Source organism: Lontra canadensis, unplaced genomic scaffold (genome assembly GCF_010015895.1).
Source record: "Lontra canadensis isolate GAN:19392208 unplaced genomic scaffold, GSC_riverotter_1.0 scaffold17, whole genome shotgun sequence".
In the NCBI taxonomy this organism is placed as follows: Eukaryota; Metazoa; Chordata; class Mammalia; order Carnivora; family Mustelidae; genus Lontra; species Lontra canadensis.
Window position 1 is genome coordinate 4,727,073 of NW_022631011.1, and position 21,742 is coordinate 4,748,814.

A 21,742-nucleotide genomic window follows, 5' to 3' on the forward strand; every position below is an offset into this window, starting at 1 on the left:
CATTCCCACCAACAGTGTAAGAGGGTTCCCCTTTCTCCACATCCTCTCCAACACACGTTGTTTCCTGTCTCAATGTTTATAGCAGCAATGGCCACGGTTGCCAAACTGTGGAAAGAACCAAGATGCCCTTCAATGGATGAATGGATGAGGAAGATGTGGTCCATATACACTATGGAGTATTATGCCTCCATCAGAAAGGATGAATACCCAACTTTTGTAGCAACATGGACAGGACTGGAAGAGATTATACTGAGTGAAATAAGTCAAGCAGATAGAGTCAATTATCATATGGTTTCACTTATTTGTGGAGCATAACAAATAACATGGAGGACACCGGGAGATGGAGAGGAGAAGGGAGTTGAGGGAAATTGGAAGGGGAGGTGAACCATGAGAGACTATGGACTCTGAAAAACAACCTGAGGGTTTTGAAGGGGCGGGGAGTGGGAGGTTGGGGGAACCAGGTGGTGGGTATTGGGGAGGGCACGTATTGCATGGAACACTGGGTGTGGTGTAAAAACAATGAATACTGTTATGCTGAAAAGAAAAGAAAAAAAAAAAAGATAAAGTTTTCCATTCTCTTAAGAGATTTCAGTTGTTGACTCTCCAGCCAGAGGAAGACTAATTCTTGCATTCAATCTTTGCTTTAAGTCCCTGTCCTCTCCCCTCACCCAGTAAACTGAAAGGAACAAACAGAAACACTTGCTAACTCTTTGTTTCTCTTTCCACCTCCCTCCTCTTACTTTTCAAAAAAGCAAAAGTCACACCTATCACCAGACCATGCCCTCCCAAATTTTACCACCAAGAATGCCACACCTAAGGGTCTAAGAAATGGGATGGAAGGAGTGTGGACACGCCTTCCTCCTGCAAACCCAGTTGTCTCTCTGCCCCCACTACCACTGCAGTCTGAAGACCAGTGGGCGTCTGGTATGGACGAAGCCTCGCGTAGATGAGGGTGGCAGGTGGAGTAGGGAGATGTGAAACCAACGTAGGATTTCAGGAAGTAAATTGGAAGTATTAACCTGGAAGCATTAAATGAAGACAGAAATAGCTTCTACAGCCTGCCTCTGGCCAGGTACGCAGTTCTAATCATCTGGATACCTTTGGTGGGAAGCTAAAGGATGGGGATTGCTGTTTTCCTTTCTTTCTGCCTCCACTTTCCAAATTCATTTTGGGGTGCAAAGCTGCCCCACATGCTGCTCCCACCATAATAAAGCTCCATAAATGTTCTGTTCACCATTTTAACATGTTTCAGATTAAAAAACAAAAACAAAAAAACCCACAATGTTGTCATCTTAGTCTAAGGTTGTAATTCATCTTTAATAGAAAAAAATTAAGCAAAAAGAAACATCAATAGACACAAGTATCAGAATACATATTCTTTATCATACCTTAACTCATCCTGGCCACAGATGGGATGGCTGGCAGAGACTATGAGGGCACAGTGCCAGGCTCGTTTTCATTTGGTCCTGAACAGATCTCTTTCCCTCCATTGCTTGGATATTTCTCTCTTAATTCTTTCTTTAGATGTCTCTTACTCCAGTGGCAGAACTCAAGCTCAAGTAATTGATCATTTCAGGGTGGGTATGTTACACTGTCACTTCCTTGGCATCTTGATACAAGTTTCTGATTCTAGAGCAACCTCTTTCCATTTAAGGTAAAGAGAGCTTTTCCTTTACTGTAAATAGAAAGGAGAGTCAACTGGATTTATAGTGAGCAAACTGTTTTTATCTAATCGAGCACAGAGATACTTGGAATTCATGTTGATTATGTAAATTGCTTACGAATGCCTTGACAGAGTTTGTGGGCAAGCTGTCTTTTTTTTTTTTTTTTTTTTCTGAAAAGGGTGTTTAAAAAAAAAAAATTCCCTTCTTTCTTTTGCCTGTAACTACTTAGAGAAACCGGGAACAGAGCCACATCCATCTCCCCCCACCCTTTTTAATAAATATAAGACCTTTGATTCTTCTCAGAATGAGATTTTACAAAGCAAGCAGACTAAAAAGGCTTGAGAAAAGCACAGTCAAGTAAATGTAAGATGGCTGCAGTAAACAACAAAATCCCGGGCTCACTCAGAGAAAGGGGTTCCTGTAGGCTGTACCTAGCCAGCTCTGAACTGCCAGGGGGAGAAATCTGGATTTCATCTGTGAGAAATGGGTAACTGGTGGAAGGCTGTACATTGGAGAGGCACAAAACAAATTTGGGTATTGAGGACCATGAATCTGGCAAGAGTATACAGATGGTGAGTGGAGGGGAAGAGTGGGTTAAAAGGCATCCATATTCCTCATGAAGAGCCCTATAGAGTCTTCCGCACTAGTAGGAATTCTCTGATAGATCACCAGGTGCCACTTACAGAAGCCCTGTAATTGCCCCCTCCCCCCGTCCCAGCTCAACATCTAAGGGTGCGTCCTGACAGTACACATTTCCATAGAGAATTAGGCTGAGAAAAATATACACATCCACACGCACATATATATTCAGAGCATAATACTCTCAATCTGAAGGTGAGCATTTTATAGCATATAAAATGTATATTAAGTTACATTTCAATGACAAATAGCATCCAGGTTGTCAAATGATTTAATACAAGATGTCCTCATTAATTCAGATCTGAAAATCTGTGCTCAGAGCGCATCTAAGCTCCTGATGTGTTTTTGGAAGCATTATTTACTTAATGCCACTTTCCCAGGTGTTGATATTCCTCCCCCCAAAAAGGAACTTCTTGAAAAAATGCTTCCACAAAGTGTTACTCTTATCTCCTCAAACCCATATCCTCACTTAATACCATCTCTTCTCTCCTTAGTCACCTCCCTTAAGTTTCCCATCTTCAACTATGGTTATTTGTTGAAAAGAGAGAACTTTTTTTCAGGATGAGACCTGGGAGACTGCCCTCCAGCTCTGAATTAAATAGCGGCAAAACGCAATCCCTTCCTTCAGATCTCTCTCCTCTTGTTCAGCTACAGTGCTTAACACGCCCATGAAAAGCTATAATTCTTAGTCAAGGGAACTGACTCAAACCATTCTGTGCTAACTCTTCCATTCTTTTGAAGCAATATTTTTTAAAAAAATATTTTATTTATTTAAAAGAGATGGGGAAGGGGGGAGGGGCAGAGGGAGAGAGAGAGAGAACACATGGGGCTTGATCTCATGACTCTGAGATACGATCTGATCCCAAACCAAAGGTGAGACGCCCAACCAACTGTGCCTCCCAGGCAGCCTACCTGCCTTGGGTTTTTTGGAGACAACAGGAGCCACTGCAATATTGAGGCTCTGTGATGCTCCCTTCAAAACCGTGCAATTAGCATGTACACTAAAAACCAGTCATACATCAGATTTTGACTTAGAAACAATGTTTATTTAAAAAATAAAAACACCATTGTTTGTAAGCAGGCAGAACCATTCACTCTACCTGTAAGTCTCTGTAAGCTTATAGTCCCTGCTATCTTTCTCAATGTGCTAACCACCACCTCACCTGAAAGATCCATTCAAGACACACATGACTTCCCTACAGGGGTAAAATTCTGTTACTCTTAAAATCATTATCATCATGCAACCCAATCTGTTGTCTTAAACTAATGTCAGGACCACATGGTCTTGGGTGCTATCCCTAAACTAAAGACTGGTGATCTCCTAGATTTGAACAGTGTTCCTGCAAAGATCTGAAGGGATTTTGACTTTTGTCATCTATTGATATATCTTAAGTACATTTTAATTTCACCAAGAAGCACTAATTTTATCATACCCTAAGCAAATTACAAAATAACTAAATCACCAATAAAAATGTTTCTGTCAGGGGCACCTGGGTGGCTCAGTAGGTTAGGGCCTTTGCCTTCAGCTCAGGTCATGATCCCAGGGTCCTGGGATGGAGCCCCGTAGCGGGCTCTCTGCTCCGCAGGGAGCCTACTTCCTCCTCTCTCTCTGCCTACCTCTCTGCCTAGTTGTGATTTCTTTCTGTCAAATAAATAAAAATATTTAAAAAAAATGTTTCTGTCATTCACCAGTCTAACTTGAATAGGAGATGTTGATCAAGATACCGTATAGTAACTGTTTCTAGAATACAGACTTTTTCACATTACGCTAGCTATCATCCCTGCAGTGTGGATTCTCCTTGAGGACAATTGCCCCTAAAGCTGAAGTTTAACTGTTCAGCATATTATCTCACTGCCCACATCAGAGTATTGTAAAGTAAATCATAGTCTTAAGTTATCTAGCATATTTGAGAAATTCTGGACCATGAGTAAATAAAGCTGCAATCTACAGATGGATTTGTTAAAATAATATTTAGGATCTTAGAAAAGTTTCTCCTTGTAGTTATTACTTTCCTTCCTTCCTTTTCATTTATTGAATAGGTAATCTCCAATATTCTTTCCACTCCTGATATCATATATCAACTAACACAGAATGCATCTTGCCCTCTTTCACATAACATGCTGGTAATATTCCTATTTTATTGACGGAAATGAGGCTCAAAGAGGAGATGAACTGGAGCCTGCAATGGGCCCAATTTGATTGATGTTCTGTGGTTGAGAGCAGGAAAATGTCACTATTTTTTTAAATTTTTCTGTGATGGTCTATCAGAAGTTTACTGCTGAAGGGCCACCTTACTCTGTAGAATCAGACTTAGAACTCACCAAAACCAATTCTTTAGATGTTTTCTCACAGTCCTTGCTTGTGATCTGTATTATGAACCTCAGTTTAAATCCAAGAGATACATACTCCCTCTAATGACTAGAGTTGTGTTACTGGGTCATTCTTTCCTGTCTCATTCTTCTCTTCAGAGAAAAGTTTCTCCAGTGAGGCTTCTCAGCCCCTCAGAAAGGTAGACCTCTGGTGAACATGCCCTACAGAATGAGCAGACATGACCCCAGAATCCAAAGATCCTCCTGCCATTCACCTCATCAAAAAAACCCTTGTTGGAAAGTGGGAAACACTGGCAATCTTTTAATCTTCCCAGAGACATCAATACCCAAGATGCAAGGTCCTGAGCTATATGGACGGTTCCTTCTAGCTGCCTGGTAAAGCAGTAGATTTTTCAATGAATCTGGGCAAAGGACATATAACCTCACACCTTGTTCTAGAAATTTCCAATAATTTTCTTCACATAAATTTTCTTCTGCACATAAACTTTCCATCCTAGGTAAGGGCATCTCTGGCTCCTTTTTAGTCTTTCCTGCTTTAGGGAATACACATGTTCAGAGGAGCTGTGGGCTGAGTGGCCATCACACATTAGATTGATGCCTATATGTATGTTTCCCTGGCCCACAGTTTAATGACACCTCCTCTTTCCTCCCACATCTTCTCTATTTCATAAAGAGGTACAAGAAGAAAGACCTCCAAACCCTTTCTGCAGAGTTCACCTTTTCCTTGATTTGCTGTCTGCCAACTGGGCTTCGAGGCAGAAAGTAGGCAATGCCATTAGTCTTCATTTAATCAGAGGATATTGTTTAATCTGCCAAAATCAGAGACCCTTTCCTCCTTAGGACCAGCATGAATTTAGTTTATGCGATTGGAATGAGTCAAATATTAGAGGAATCAAATAACAAAAACTGCTGAAAGTGTTTTACAAGAACTTTTACTCTGTTTCATGTGCTGTGCCCAGACTAGATTTATTTATTTTCTACCTTGCATTTAATCCTCTGTGTCAAGGTCAGACACTTCACTTCTCTGAGTGCACCTGGCATTGCTCCCTTGGGTTTAGGGGCAAACAATCAGTGTCCGTGGCCTTCAACAATGAAACCTTTCCAGTAAAAGGCAGAAAAATCTTACTTTGCACCTTTTTTGGGGATGAAGACTAGGGAACCTATGACCAGAATTTATTTGTAACCTGCTCCCTTGTGCTATACCTGCACCTGTGGTAAAATTCCATGAGACATTTCTTTTCTGTCACATCTGGTCAAAAAAGGGATGCTCAAATAGGTTAAGGAACTTATATCTCAAATGACAAGTAAGCTCTATCCCAAAAGGAAGGAGTTTTAAGCAGGAGATTGCATGTGTTATTCATTCTCTGACAGTGCAATACTTATAGGGAATAATTTATGCAGAATAAACAGTAGCATGACCCCCAAAATGACCACTATTTATTGACCTCTCTGTCCCAGTCAAATGGAAGTAGCACTTCAGAAACCATGAAGTCTGAGCTTCAGTGGAGCTTTTCCCAAAGATCTTTCCTAACAGTGATGTCTGTGTCTCTCTTAACTAAATGTGCGTTAGTTTTCACCTGCAGTTTGATCTGCTCTTTCACCATCACATACAGGAATTAACTTCCTTTGATGTAAGTGATTTCATCCTTTTCAGATATGTCCACGTTTTAGCTAAATTTTAGCACTGCCCTAGAAAACCATTCTGGGGATTAATGCTTTTCAGTGTTGCAGCTTGGTCAAGTGTTAAGCTTCTTAATGTTTGTCATTTAGTTTAAGCTAATACAGATTGGGGCTTGATGAGTTCTTACTGGGATCATTCATTCCGCACAGGCCATAGAGGCCTATGTCATCACTTCTCATGACACTGTAAGTATGCACCAGGAATGTCACTTTCAAGTTACTTTCTTTTAGAAATACCCAACTGTATGAGTGAATGTCTGAAATGGTAGATCCATCTAAAACATAATAAAATGATGTTAGTTTATTAAATATCATTCAATTGATTTCCTCCTTAGAGGGTATACTCTGTTTTCAGCTCTGCCACCTAAAGGAAAAGGTCCCACTCTTTAGGATTATCAATGGTCCTGACTTCCTTTTGGGAACTTATTCTTGGTGTTCTGTGAATATGCCCACTGAAATGAAGAAACTGTTTGCTAAGCCCAAATTTATGATAGGTATTTTATGGTCAAGTAACACAACCAGCCACCACTGACCAATTCTGTCTAGCTTGATACTAGTTATAAGCAAGTTACAGAACTAATTACTTCACTTCTAGAAAGAAATGCTATAGATTTCCTTTGAGAATTTCTCTATGATTGTTAACTCTAGAATTAAGAACTTAAAATTTTTGATAAAATTTCTGTTTTATAGAAGCTATAGGCTTCTTACCTTTTTATCTTTGGACTTATATATAGCCTTAGCAGTCTTAAAACTGACATTAGTGAAAATATATGTGGGTCTTAGTACAATGTATAAAGATCTAGTCTGGAGGTTGAACCAAAAGAAGCCGACCAAAGTCTTCTACCATAGTTTCATTGATTTACTTCCCATAGTGATTCCCACAGAGTTCAAAAGGCTAAATGATCTTCCTTCTCTTTTTCCCATAAAAGTCCTTTTTTGGATCTATTTTCTCACAGGGTCAAGCTGAGACCTGAAATCCACTGGTTATTATTTCTAATGATGGACTTATTCTTTATAAATATCCCAGAGCATAAATTGTACTCAAAGAAGGTTTTAACCCTCAGTCATTAGTGGTTGTGGTAGGTAGCCAGTGAAGAAATGTGCCTGGTTAATTCTTCGCAATCCCTGGGTCAGTGTACCGCACATATTTTAAAGAGGCCCACCAGAATTAGTGCCTAATCGTGGATAATTTCCAACTAGTGTCACACCTGGAAATATGGAATGTGAAGAAATGTTTCCTGCAATGTCTTGAGAATAAATCCATAATAGTGTCTACTATAATCTGTTCAAAGTTCATGTCAACCATCACTTTCTCCAGTGGTTGTTAAGGATCTCCTGCTTTGCCCATTACTAACTTTGTAACCTTAGTTTTATCTAGGGTTCCCAGATTTAGCAAATAAAAATGCAGGACACCAACCTAAATGTTAATTTTAGATGAGCATGCACTATTTGAAATGTCTTTAAACTAAAAAGAAATTGCTTATCTCAAATTCAAATTAAACTAGATGCCCTGTATATTACCTAGCAATACTTATTCAATCATATTCTCTTTTATTTTCCTCATCTCTAAAATGTGGCCTCTTGGGAGATGAACCCATTAAATGTGTTAATGACCTGGGTGGCTCAGTCAGTTAAGCATCTACCTTTGGCTAGGTCATGATCCTGGGGTCCCAGGATTGAGTACCATATTGGGATCCCTGCTCAGCAGGGAGTCTGCTTTTCCTTCTCCCACTCCCCCTGCTCATGCTCTCTCTCTCTCTCAAATAAATAAAATCTTTTAAAAAAACGTGTTAATGGCTTAAAAAGAGGTTTGTAAACAATGAAGGATTGGTTCCCTGTTATTAATGTCATTATTAGTATTATTTATCTCAGTCAATTATCCAACTTTTACTCCTATACGGCTTACATTTAATTTACTTCCAAATGGATTATTTAAGGATATTAATATTAATGGTATTTCCCCTAGAGATCAAAATAATGGTCTCTGTTGTTTTTTAAGCCAGGATTTAAGATTGTGTTTTGGTGTCTATGGTCATGAGAGCAGTTTCCTCTTAGTTTCTCCTGGCATTGATGGATTGCCTGCATCTGTTGTGCAAACAATCATGGTGAAACAGCAGGAAACAGGGTTCCAATTCGACTTTACTCCCTGAAATACTCTAAGCATATGGTGAGGTGGCAAGATGTACTCCCAGGTGGGAATGTTGAGAGAGCAGGGGGAGCCTACGTTTTTGCATTGCTCAGTCGGATGCCATGATCCTTCATTGCAGGATATTCTCAGGCAAATGTGCACAAGTAACTAGGTTCCTCTCCACTTGTACCTAAGGTGGCAGAACGCAGGAAGTAGTAAATGCTAAAAATTGGCAAAAGATCCTTTATTCAGAGGAAAAATGTCTACCCTATTCTCAAATAAGAATTTATATTTTGAGAGGACAGAAAGGAGGAGAATTTTTAAAGTCTAGAGTGGCTGGTTTTAAAACAAGTATTAAATCCCATATTTAAGTTTTACAATCTGGACACTTTCTAGATTTCAAGACAAAACCAAAAAACCTTCACACAAACATTCACAGTCTAGATAAAAATAAATCAAAGAAGAAGTACTAGTACATGGTTCCTTTGTAGTTTAATACACTCTCAGCAGATAGAGCCTCCTTTACAAAATCACACGAAGATGTTTATTCTGAAGAAACAGGTGATTGGACATCCTGGTCAGAAAGGGGGACTTTGTGGTACTTACATCTTCTAGGACATATTGCTAGTCAGCCATCTTAACTTCCAGTTAATCTAACACAAACTAACTTCAGTAAAAACAATGAAGAGACTAAAGTATCTCATAAAGCCAGTTTATGTCTAAGAGGATCAATGTTTGTACCCTGGCTTCTGGAAAAACCAGAACCAGGTACCCAAATATGGCTGATACTCTCCCTCCTTTTCTCATCTCTGATTTTTTCTGCAAGTCAGAGTTCACCAAACTGTAGAGAGAAGGCTGTCAAGAGCACCAAGTGCTACTCAACAAAAGGCTGATTATGATTACTGCACTTTGAAGAAACCTAGTGAAGAACTCTGGCCCCTTTTTCCAATCAACTGTGACTAGAAGAAGGTACTCAGATGGAATTAGGTGTCCATCCCTCTATTACACAATTGTTGGGGTAGGCTTACAATTGCATAAAAGAACTTTCTAGAAAAGATAACACAGATGGAATGGGGAATAAGTTTCCAGAAAGGTACCTCTGTACAGAGGAATGCTGAGGAGACAAAATAATAGGTATTCACTCCACAGAATCCATGACTATTAAACTAAAATTAGATACAAAAGTAAATGATAAATACTGGTGAGCACTCAGTTATAACAGGGCACCATATTTGGAGGTTGGGGAAAGCCTTTTTCAAGGAATGTCCTTTAACTTGGAACGTAGAAATAAGTGGGCGAAAGGTATTCCTGAAAAGGGAATAGTAAGTGGAGAAGCTTTAAGGTAGGAAAGTGCTTAAGTGTTGAAAAGGAAAAAAAACAAAAACAAAAACAAAAAAATCTGACCAAAAAACCCCAAAACAAACAATAATACAAAAAAAATCAAGCCTATTGCATGCTGAGAAAGATAAAGACATACAGTAGCACAACTTGAAGTTACAAAGGCATGGGTCTGACCATGTCCACTGTGGATGAAGTTAAAGATTTTGTATTTTTTTTTTCCTCAAATGCAATGGGTTTTGATTTAAAATGTGATAGAATCCAGTGGATGTTTTCATAACTTACATCACACAGCTGAGAATGCCAGGGCCATGGAGGGTAAGAGTAGATATATAAACAAATAGAAAACATTTGTAGTTGGGATAAGGTAAGAGATTACATATTATGTAAGGTAAGAAATTACATATTATGTCTTGCTATTTTGACAGATTGACTTTTTTTTTCTCCTACTATACTGAAAATCACCACGTGGAATATCTATATTCAGCAGGGCTGATGGAGTCTGACATTTCTTAATATGTGCCCACCTGTTCCAAGATCATGAGAATTTAAGTGTATTGTTGAGACACTGGATTCAGCTCTTATGTGAAGAAAGAAAAAATACTAAGTTTGAAATGATGCCTTTCTGCAATAACTATTCCATAAAAATAACCATGTATTAGTTGTAGGAAGTTAGAAATGCCTATCAGAGATGGGGCACCTGGGTGACTCAATTGGTTGAGCACCTGGCTCTTGGTTCATGACCTCATGGGTCATGGGATCAAGCACACATTGGGCTTCCTGCTCAGTGGGGAGTCTGCTTGGGATCTCTCCCTCTGCCCCTCCCATTCAGTGTGCTCTCTCTCTCTCTCTCTCATCTTGCTCTATCTCTAAAATAAATCTTAAAAAAAAGAAAGAAATGCCTAAGACAGTTGATACATCCCACTGCCCCCTTTTCAGCAAGACTTTACCAAACTGATCAATAATAAAGAAAGGAGTGAGACATTTTTAAAGACATCACAGAAATTGAATCAACAAAATGGATTATACAAATGCTAGAAATACTTGTCTTTGTTCTTCTTTGTCATTACTGTTTCTGGAGAAATAATTTCTTTGAGATAAACATAGGACAGAACTACGGTGGAGGTCAGCAAAAGAATAAAAATACTCCTGCTTGTATGTGGTGAGAAAACACTTAATCTGGCATTGAGTCCACACATACTTTTAAAATAGAACAGGAAGGGAAAATCAGTCCAAAATTACCAGTTATTTTTTCTACAAAGTGACCACCAACCAATTTCATGGAGTCTTTTTTTTTCCTTTTTTAAATTCATTGTCTGGATAGTTAATTTGGCCATGCGTAAAGACAACAATTTAATTATCAGGATAACCTCACCAACAAAACACAGTTATTTACAGTGTACCATATTTTTACACAGCAAAATTCTGTAACTTAAGTAAATTAACTAAAAATATAAACAGAGTTCTCCCTGGTTAGGACAGACTAAGCTATCCTGCTGCCACAAGACACTCAACATTAATTCACTGGCTTAAGGAATAAAAAAGTTCCCTTACTCATGTAACAGTCCAGGATGGGTGTTTTAGGCAATGGGCAACCTAGCTACCCACATGCCATGATTCGTAGACCCAGAGGGATAGTGGCTCTGTTACCTTCAACAAATGACTTCATAAGCAATGATGCTCTGCTCATCTCAGCCAGTAAGAAGAAAAGAGTATATATGGCAAGACATCCAAATTTGGGGCGGGCCAGGAGAGAATTCAGTTACATGGCAATGCCTCTGCAAAGGTATGGTGTACCCAGTAAGACAGCTGAGTCCCAGCCCAACTCCATATATTTGAAAGAAGAACATGGATTTCATTGGAGACCTGTTTCTATTAGGTATTTAAAAGAAGGTAATTTTTTAGAAGAATATAATGTAAATATCTAAAGAGACTTAAAATATAAGGCCAGTCCTCAGTTCTGATATGAGTCTGGCCAACAGAGCAGCTGTGGGAACTCTGAGGGGGGTGCTTCTTCATGGGGGGAGGGAGGTGCATGTTAGCTATAGCTCTGACAGGCGCTTTGTGATCTCGAATGTTCTCAAGACAATGCAAAAAACTAGGGTATGAATTCAATAACTTAAGGTAATACAAGAAAGTAAAGCAAACGACTCAGTGGTGGATATGGAATGAGAGCTTAACAGATGAGATTTTTGTGCTTCTGTTCTCCACATCATCTCTGGCTCAGAGAGGTACCATCTTCTGAAGGAACCAGACTTACCATCAGGCAACCTAGAGATGCCTCCTCATAGCCCCTAACAAATTTAATGATTAGGATATGTTTATAGATCAGGTAGGATTTTAGGGTTCTACTCAATGATACTGGCTTAATCCAAAAAGTTGGCTGTGGCTCATCTTGCCCTTCTAACCTTAGTGAGAGGATCAAGGAGCTGTACACATCAGGAGGGGGATCACTTCAATGAAGTCCTAGGATTGGGCCAGAGAGATTGAGAGAGATAGAGAGAAAGAACATAAATGACAGAATTGGTCCCATGTAGTTAGCCTCCTCAGACAGCCAAATAGTGAAAATAGGAGAGATCTATTAGCAGGTATATTCATCAAAATTCAGAACTGAAAGGATATATATGTTGAAGAGTATTTGTGTGTGCATGTGTGTGTAGGGAGGAGTAGGTGACAAGGCTACTAAATAAAATTTATGAGGAAAGACAATCAAATCAAATAAGGAGGAATTGTCCTTACATAGGCATTGCAGTAGAGTATGAAAATCTCTAAATAACTTCTATCAAATGTATCCTGAATAAATAATATCTATGCCTTTTTACAGGGAGGAGAGTTAATATTTAATATTAAGCTTACTCTTGTCAAAAGCAGGCAAGAAGAAACTAGGTTACTGGTCTTAGAAACATGCTAAAATGCAAGCAGTGTGATAAATCTTTTGTTAAGTTGTATTTTTATAAGTTTTCTCTAAACAGCACTGCTGAATATTGTCTGATAAATTGTAGAGGAAATTGGCACCCTTTAAATCTTCTGAGAAACCAAACAGTAATAGAATATATTAGAAGAAGCATGGCTGCAATTTATGGTAACCATCAAAGACACAGGATAAATTTGTTTTAAATGAGAAAAGTTTATAAAGTAATTAAACTATTTTTCTGACCAGGGAAATAGAATTCAGGCTTAGTCTTGTAAAACTAGCATATTCTTTTGTTCTTGGAGGCTGAAATTTTAGGGAGATATCAACAACAAAAGGAACTGACAACCTGTAATGTGTCTAAAGAAGGGAATACTGTATCTGCATAGAAATTGTTAAAAATGAACAATTGTTCACTCTTCAGTATAGTCAGTCAATAGATACTCTGAAAGCCTGGAATAAGCAGGGGCCTCACGTGTAAGATAAAATCTCAACCCTCAGAACAACTGTTCTCAGCCTCACATTGTAGACATATTTTATATGATAAGGCATCCTGTCTCCAGCTCCTCCAATCAAAATGCGTGCTCAGCTCAGATGCAATTGTTTTTTATAATAAAGCGTTTCACAGGAATGCTTCATGGAAAACAGAGAGTGAGGTAGTGTTTCTGACTGAACATACTGAAGAGCTTCTTGCCCTGAAAGAACTGTAGTAATGCTGGCATTACAAAAGCTAGAAGAACATAATTCTGAAACCCAAATAACGCGGTTTTGATTATACCTCTCATTTGCTCAAGAGTGATGTCCATTGTTTTCCTCTTGTCACCACACTGTACATTATAGATACACTGCACATTATAGATTCCCTTATTTCTGTTAGTGGCTAAAGAGAGGAGCACGACAACTCTGCTTAGGGTCTGTATGTTGACTCTGTGTGTGTGTGTGTGTGTATACCTGCTCAATCAAGAGCTTACTTTTGGTATCACCTTTATTAGAGTGCTGTTTAGGGTAGGCCTGAATTGAGGTGTGGCCATTTCAGTTCAAGCAATTAAAAAGTGCATTTCAAAGTACATATAGGGGTGCTTTGGATGGCTCAGTGGGTTAAAGCCTCTGCCTTCGGCTCAGGTCATGATCCCAGGGCCCTGGAATTGAGCCCCACATGGGGCTCCCTGCTCCTTGGGAAGCCTGCTTCTCCCTCTCCCACTCCTCTTGCTTGTGTTCCCTCTCTCGCTGTGTCTCTGTCAAATAAATAAATAAAATCCTTTAAGATAAATAAATAAATTAATTAAATATGCATATAAATATATCCTAATGTTCTCTGTTTTTCAAAAGATTTCCTCAAATCCAAAAGAATACACGGTTTCTCACTGAAACACCCTCCACATCCAATCCCAAGGAAACTTGTTAAAGTACACACACACACACACACACACACACACACACACACATATTTACTGTTTTCCTATAATCTACCTGAACTTCCGCTTTATAATTTTTTTTGGAACTTCTGCTTTTCTGCTTTTTTTAATTATTTCCTTTCTTGGGCATTCTTTGACTTGTCTTTTTTCTAGTTTCTTGAGCTGGGTATTTGTTTTCATTTTTTTTTTTTTATATTTGTAATGGTGGAAGTGTTTGTATTATAAATTTTTCTTTCACCACTGCTTATAGCATATCCCAGAGGTTCTTGTATGTAGTATTTTTATTATTTGACTGAATTCTATAGTTTCAATTTGTATGTTTCCATTTCACCTGAGTTGTCCAATAGAAGAATTTTTTTTAAGATTACTGGTGGAAGGGCCTCTTATTTTTTTGATTCATTAATAATTTCTAGTTCTATTGCATTGTAAGTGGAGACTATATTTTGTAGTACTTCTGCATTATAGGACATCTTGATGTTTTCCTTGCGAACTTGTGTATGGAAAACTTAGTAAATATTCCATAAGCATCCAAAGAGGAAGTATATTTTCTATTATCAAAGCCTAAACTTCGGTATATAATGATAAGATCTATTTTATTAACTTGTTCAGGTCTTTGGGCTCTTTGATTTTTGTTCACTTGATCTGTCTTGATCTGAGACTGGTGTACTTATATGAGTTATCAATTAAAAATTCAGCCTATGGGGCGCCTGGGTGGCTCAGTGGGTTAAGCCTCTGCCTTCGGCTCAGATCCCGGGGTCCTGGGATCGAGCCCCGCATCGGGCACTCTGCTCAGCAGGGAGCCTGCTTCCCTTCCTCTCTCTCTGCCTGCCTCTCTGCCTACTTGTGATCTCTCTCTGTCAAATAAATAAATAAAAAATCTTAAAAAAAATTCAGTCTGTAAAGACTTCTATAATTATGCTCTTTCTATGTTTTAGAGTTTTTACTACATAAACATGATTGCTGTATTCTTTGTTTAATAGTATTCATAAATACCTTATCATTTTGAATCATGGTATTTAGCACTAAAACATATCTCTCATCAATATTTTTGGCTTTTTGGTTGAAATGTTACTTTATCTGATATCAAATTCACACCCCTTCTTTCTTACCATTTCTGAGGACCCAGTATACCTTTGTTTGTTTTGTTTGCTTGCTTTTCTGAGTCCCTTTATTATTCCCCTTGTATAGAGCATATGGCTTGGCATAGCTATGGAAACCAAAGTAAAAAGCCCAGTGATGGGTATTAAGAAGGCCACGAACTACATGGAGCACAGGGTGTCATACGCAAACAACGAATCTTGGAACACTATTCAAAAGATAATAATGTACTGCGTGGTGACTAACATAACAATAAAAAAATACATTGTTTTAACAAGTAAGTTAACTTCATTCATATTTATTGATATGACTGATATGTGTCTTCTAACTTGAATGTCTGAATTCTGTTGGTCTCAATTTTTGTCACAATAATTTTTAACTATGCATATTAGGTTATACTTGCTACATTTATATTTCTTTACAAAATGTGCATTATTTGCTCTTTAATTAAAAATGATAACTGGAGCTCAGTCATTAACCATAACCTTTAGGTTAGGTTATGATTTTGGGGTCCTGGGATCCAGCCCTGCATCAGACTCCCTGCTCTCTCTCTCTCTCAAATAAATAAATAAAAATTTTTAAAAAGTGATAACTAGGAAGAATTATATTTTCATTCTACTTGTCACTTTTAAAGTTATGTCTTCCATAATGCCCTATGTTTTATATTTTCTTTGGAAAAGAGTTTTGAGAAAAAATTCAGTTTGGAGCCCAATATAATTTTATTTTCTAGTTTGTTAGTTTTTAACAATACCCTTGAAATCCTACCTATTACCTATACGTCAACCAATGAGCTTATTCTACTTTCTACTTCCCCTCTCATATCTCATTGCCTTATTTCTGCTTTGCCACAAAATACAATATCCATGTGTTCATCTTCTACACTTACCCATACCTTTGTTTTTGTCTTAGGTCCCCAGTTACATGCATTAAAGCCCATCATCAGTGTTTGGTGACATTTTCCCAATCATTTATTAATTGAATAAAGCTGATCTAATAAATTCTTCATGGAGAGCTCATATATACTGTATGTTCTAAGCTGTATGAGTTTAAAATTGTTTAGAGACCCTTAACCATAAGAAACAAACTGAGGGTTGCTGGAGGGGAGGTGGGTGGGAAGACAGGGTAACTGGGTAATGGGCATGAAGGACGGCACATGATGTGATGAGCGCTGGGTGTTACATGCAAGTGATGAATCACTAAATTCTACCCCTGAAATTAACAATATGCTGTATGTTAAAAAAAAAAAAACAAAAAACTCTTTTGCAGGTTTTTTTTTTTAATCTTAATGTTTGACAAACACCTTTGCTGGACATAAAAATCTGTTCCTACGTTCACTTATTCCTTTTTCTAAAGTGACTCTCTTTTTGCCTCCTCTTGTATTTTTTTATTATTACTATTATTATTATGTACTAACATATATTTTATTAGTTTCAAGTGTACAACATGAGTCCATATTTGTATACATATGAAATAATCCCCACTACAAGTCCTATTAACATCCATCACTGCACAGAGAATTTTTTTCCTTGTGATAAGAGCCTGCAAGATTTCTTCTCATAGCAACTTTCAAATATGCAAGATAGCATTACCGATCATGGTCACCATGCTGTACATGGCATCCCCATGACTCATTTACAACTAGAAGCTTGTACCTTTTGAACCCATTTACCCGTTTTACCTGCTCAGAGTAGATGGATTCTTCCTGGCAATGCTTTTGGCTTAACTTTACTCTGGTCATTAGCTCTGTTGTTTCTTCCTTGTACTTTTTTTTTTTTTTTTTTTTTCTTTTTAACACTTCTTGCTTGACCTCAAGATCTTGTGGCATTGTGGGAACATAAGAGATCATTTGCTGGGACTTGGTTTTATTTTTCTCTCTTTTTCCTTATTCTTCACTTCGGCTACAGTTATTTTAAGTTAAGCCAGACTCTAGCTCCAAGAATGTTGAGTGTGTTTCACATACAGTTCTGTTGATCTCTGTTCTTCTCTGTTATATTGCAGGAGATACTGAGTGAGATGGATTTAGGCACCAGTCATTCTTTAAGCTACTCTCATGACTTTTTTTTTTTTTTTTAAGATTTTATTTATTCATTTGATAGACAGAGATCACAAGTAGGGAGAGAGGCAGGCAGAGAGAGAGGAGGAAGCAGGCTCCCTGCTGAGCAGAGAGCCTGATGTGGGGCTCAATCCTAGGACCCTGGGATCATGACCTGAGCTGAAGGCAGAGGTTTTACTCCACTGAGCCACCCAGGCGCCCCTACTCTCATGACATCTTGAGCTACTCTCATGACTTCTCTTTTCCCCAAGAAACCAGAATCCAAACACTCCCTGCTGGGAGTAACTACAGGGCATTACCCAAATGTTTCTCAGTCTTCACTTAATTCACTTCTTGAGTCTTCATAAGGTACCATAGTCTAGGCTCAAGGTAAATTTACCTTAAAATCCTCCTTATTAGAAGTCTCTTACTCATGCCCTTAAAAAGTGAGGAAACAAGATTGCTGAGTATTTGGGAAGCAGACCTCCTACATTCAGTAGCCAAAAGTCCCAGTATAAATAACTCCAGGGTCAAGATCTCCTAAATGTCTTTCTTGAGAATAAGAATTGCATTCAACAACAACAAAAATGTAGCTTCATCACTAAAGCGCATCACTGGAAGAGGGTTAGAGATTGTCTGGTATGACTAGAAATTAAAAACTAAGATAAATACAACAACATCTTAAAACTCCCGTAGACATTGACCGAGTCATTGCCAGAAACCAGATCTCCTGATTCTCATTTCCCTGCTAGTGTTTGTGTTTTCGTATCCAATGCATGTTCATTTATTTTATACTTACAAAAGGAACTACCTACTCTTTTTCCCCATACCTTCTTCTTTCACAAACATTTAAAAATTAAAACCAAATGAGGATAGTTAATTTCAGTACAATTATTTTTCCACGTAACTGTCACAAGGTTTCTAGTTTCAATTTAGAAAGGAGCAATGTCCAGGTGACTTAGAAATCTGATTATTGGCCCAAAAGGAAAATTCTGTATTCAAGTTAGCAAATTTCAGTACAAAAATAGTTTGTGTGTTGGAATAGCCTTTCCTTTTAAAACTATGGAATGCTTTATGAATTTACATGGCATCCTTTCTCAGGGGCCACATTAATCTTTCTATCATTGCAATTTCAGTGTATATGCTGCCAAAAGCAAATGGCAGTGTTGTTTCTTATGCTTTCATGCCTAGTTTATGTAAGAAAATGTTTCAACAGTATCAAGAACTACACAGTCATTAAGCATTAAGTTCAGCTGGCTAGCCTGAACAGAAAACCCAAATTGTATGTACTTCTCATAAATTACTTTACTGCTAACCAAAGCTTCTGGATAGCAGTGAGAACACACATAGCAGTATTACTTATGCCCTGAGTTGGTATCAAGCCAGTCAAAAGCAAATAAAGTTGAACCCTACATCAACCAGTAAATGTATGATCTCCAGCAACTTTTATGAAATTCTGAACATGATTATCAACTTACCTTTCTACCTTTATAGACTGGTGATCCTCTGTGGACTCAGGAACTAGATGGGAACCCAAGAACAAGATGATTTTTTTTTCTTTTTTCAAAGATTTCATTCATTTATTTGACAGAGAGAGAGAAAGAAAGCACAAGTAGGCAGAGAGGCAGGCTGAGAGAGAGGGGGAAGCAGGCTCCCCGCTGAGCAGAGCCCAATGTGGGGCTTGATCCCAGGACACTGAGACCATGACCTGAGCCAAAGGCAGAGGCTTAGCCCACTGAGCCACCCAAGCACCCCAGAACAAGATGATTTTTTAGATCCCATTTACCCAGAACATTCGTTATCTCTGATATCATATAATAAATTACCATGTTACATAACAGAAGCCCAAGAACACCCACTTCATAATAAATTTAAGAACCATATGGAATTTGGATTTTGATGTATTTATGGAGAACTCCTTTTTTTCATCATGCAAAAATGAAATCAGTCTTAATTTACAAAGGTAGGGTGAATATGGGTCAACATGGCCTTTCTAGTCTCAAATACTCGAGGCTCTTTTTAACATAGTCCTCAAATCCAGGATGAAATGGACAGGCTGGTTGTATTAGAGACACTTATTTGTCACCAGCATCACCATGGGTGTTACATACAAAGGTGCACACAGCTCGCTGTTTGAGAAGGGAAGGAGGTAAGACCCTGTCTTTATACACTGGTTTTCATAGAAGCGATGTTTTCTCATGTTGTCAGCATTCAATTTTCCACTGATGCACTTACAAGTTTTCATGAACACTTGAATGCAAATGTGACACTAACCCAGAATGAAGCCCGGCTCTCCTCTTAGAGCCCTTGGTGCTGAAACACTGGCAAGCCATAAACACTCACCACTGGCCCATTTCCACAGCAAAGTTTCTCATTGCAAACTCACCAACAACTTTTGACCTCTGGACCCAAAGACCATCAATTACCCAGCTTACAGAAGTGGAATACAGTGAACCAGCAGCATCATTTGGCCGTCACCGGGTTAACATCCTATCATAGGTTGAAAAGCAATTTGTCCAATACTTCAACTGCCAGGGAGAATTCTTTATTAGCTTTTGGGTAGGTTTGCCTTTCAATCGGATGATTTGAATAGCTTCTGTGGTGGAGAGATGCTGCCCTCAGATAATGATTTTGCATTTCACCTCATCATTAATGCTTTGGACCTCAAGGGAAGTCACTGTGCCTTTTATGAAGGTCGAAGCATTTTATAACCTTAATAAAGACTCATAGCCTCAGGAACAGCAAGTGTGAGCAAGTGTGGGGGATTGACTGAATAAAAATATAACTAAATTGGCACTTTAGACTACACACATTGGAGGACTTCAAATGAAAATCAACAGTTAAAGAGTACAATGACAACCCAAAATTCAGTGCTCTTCAAACACACAAACACACACGCATGCATACACACGGGCATTATTCAAAGCAAAAAGAGAAATAATCTTTTTTTTTTCTTCTGGAGAAGATTTTCTCTGTAATTTTATGTTTAATTGCTAAATATTTTACATGCTTATAAGCTTGACAGACTTGAGTTAAAAATAATTAATAGTCATGGTGATTCTTAGTTATTGTAAATTTCTTTCTGTATAGCATATAGGTTACTGCATCTTGAAGTGTCAAATGAATACAATAAGCCAGAGTGATTATGAAAACTATACCACATTTCCCAAGGTCACTTTGTCCCAAATATAACTAATAAATTACTGCTTTCAATAACTTACTTAAGGGTACTCTCCAGAGGAATCATTTCAATTTAATAATTCAAGGGACTCTTTCAATTTTCCTAGGCTTCTACTTCCCTCCTCTGGGCATTGTTTACTGGCCATACTTCTGTTCACAGGAACTGAGAAAGAAAACAGGAGCCCCTATGACAGGCATTGTGATAAAATAATATCTCATCTTCTTTGACTGTCACAGAAACCTTCAGAGAAAGGCATATGATTCCTATTTACAGACTGTGGATTAGAGAGCTGAAATAATTTTGCAGGGTCATATTCCTGAGGGTTATCAGGGCTCAGTTCTACTGAATTCATCCCATTCTTCAAGTGCAGAAAACCAGGCTGTCTATTGCAGCAACAGAGAGAGCAGACTAGGAAGGCACGGGAATGATCTAGAGTAGGACAGTGCGTGGAATGCCCCCAAAAGATCCTCTGAATGATAAGACACCTGACAAGGGGGCTGTTTCTCATGGTGAGTCCTGGGGAGCCTGATGTGACATGCCAGCCCTGAAGAAGAGAGGATCGGGTCTGAGTGAGCACTTGAAATCAAAACTTAATATTCAGCTTTGTAGAATGTCATCTGGCTAGATGGACACTGAATTTCCCAAGCAATTATGCTATAGGCTACAGGAAGGTTTCAAATATCCAACTTTATTTGTGTACTGCTCTATGAACTTGAGCTGTGTGAGGGCAAGGTATGGATCTCTCACTTTATCTCAGATATCTAGAAAATGCTTTCTAGGAGGTAGTTTTTCAATAAATTAATAATAAATGAAGATCAAAATTCAAGCTAGGCAGAGGAAAAAAGTCAGGGTTAGGATTCAGACACCCATCCTAAGCCCAAGGCCACTGTTTCTGGGGGTAGAGAGCACTCAGCAACTGAAACACATTAGTGTACCCAAGAATTCAAAAAAATCAGAACAATGCTCATTAACTTTAACTCCTTCATTAAAATCTGCCACATCAATATCCTGACTTTCAGAATTGCAGCTTCTCTTGAACTGGCCAGACTTGCATTACAGGGCAGAAAGCCATTTAATTATTTGAGGTTTATTCAATATAGTTGTACCATCTTTGCAACTTGTCGATATGCCCACCATTCACCCAAACCTGGAGCTGACCTTTCCTGAGTCACTTGATCTAGCTCCATGAAGCCCTTGTCTCAGCACAGGCCCTACAATGCCTTTAAAAATATATATATTTTTTAGTTTATTATTTGAGAGATAAAGAGACAGAGATAGTGAGAGAGAGCACAAGCAGGGAGGAGAAGGAGAAGTAGATGCAGGCT

The 21,742-nt window shown here is 38.4% G+C and overlaps 1 long non-coding RNA gene and 1 pseudogene across 1 annotated transcript in view; both read right to left on the minus strand.

Moving 5' to 3' along the window:
* Window positions 1-21,742, minus strand: part of LOC116868870 — a 163,806-nt gene that overhangs the window by 85,388 nt on the left and 56,676 nt on the right. The window lies entirely within an intron of this gene.
* LOC116869016 lies at window positions 18,293-18,393 on the minus strand (annotated as a pseudogene).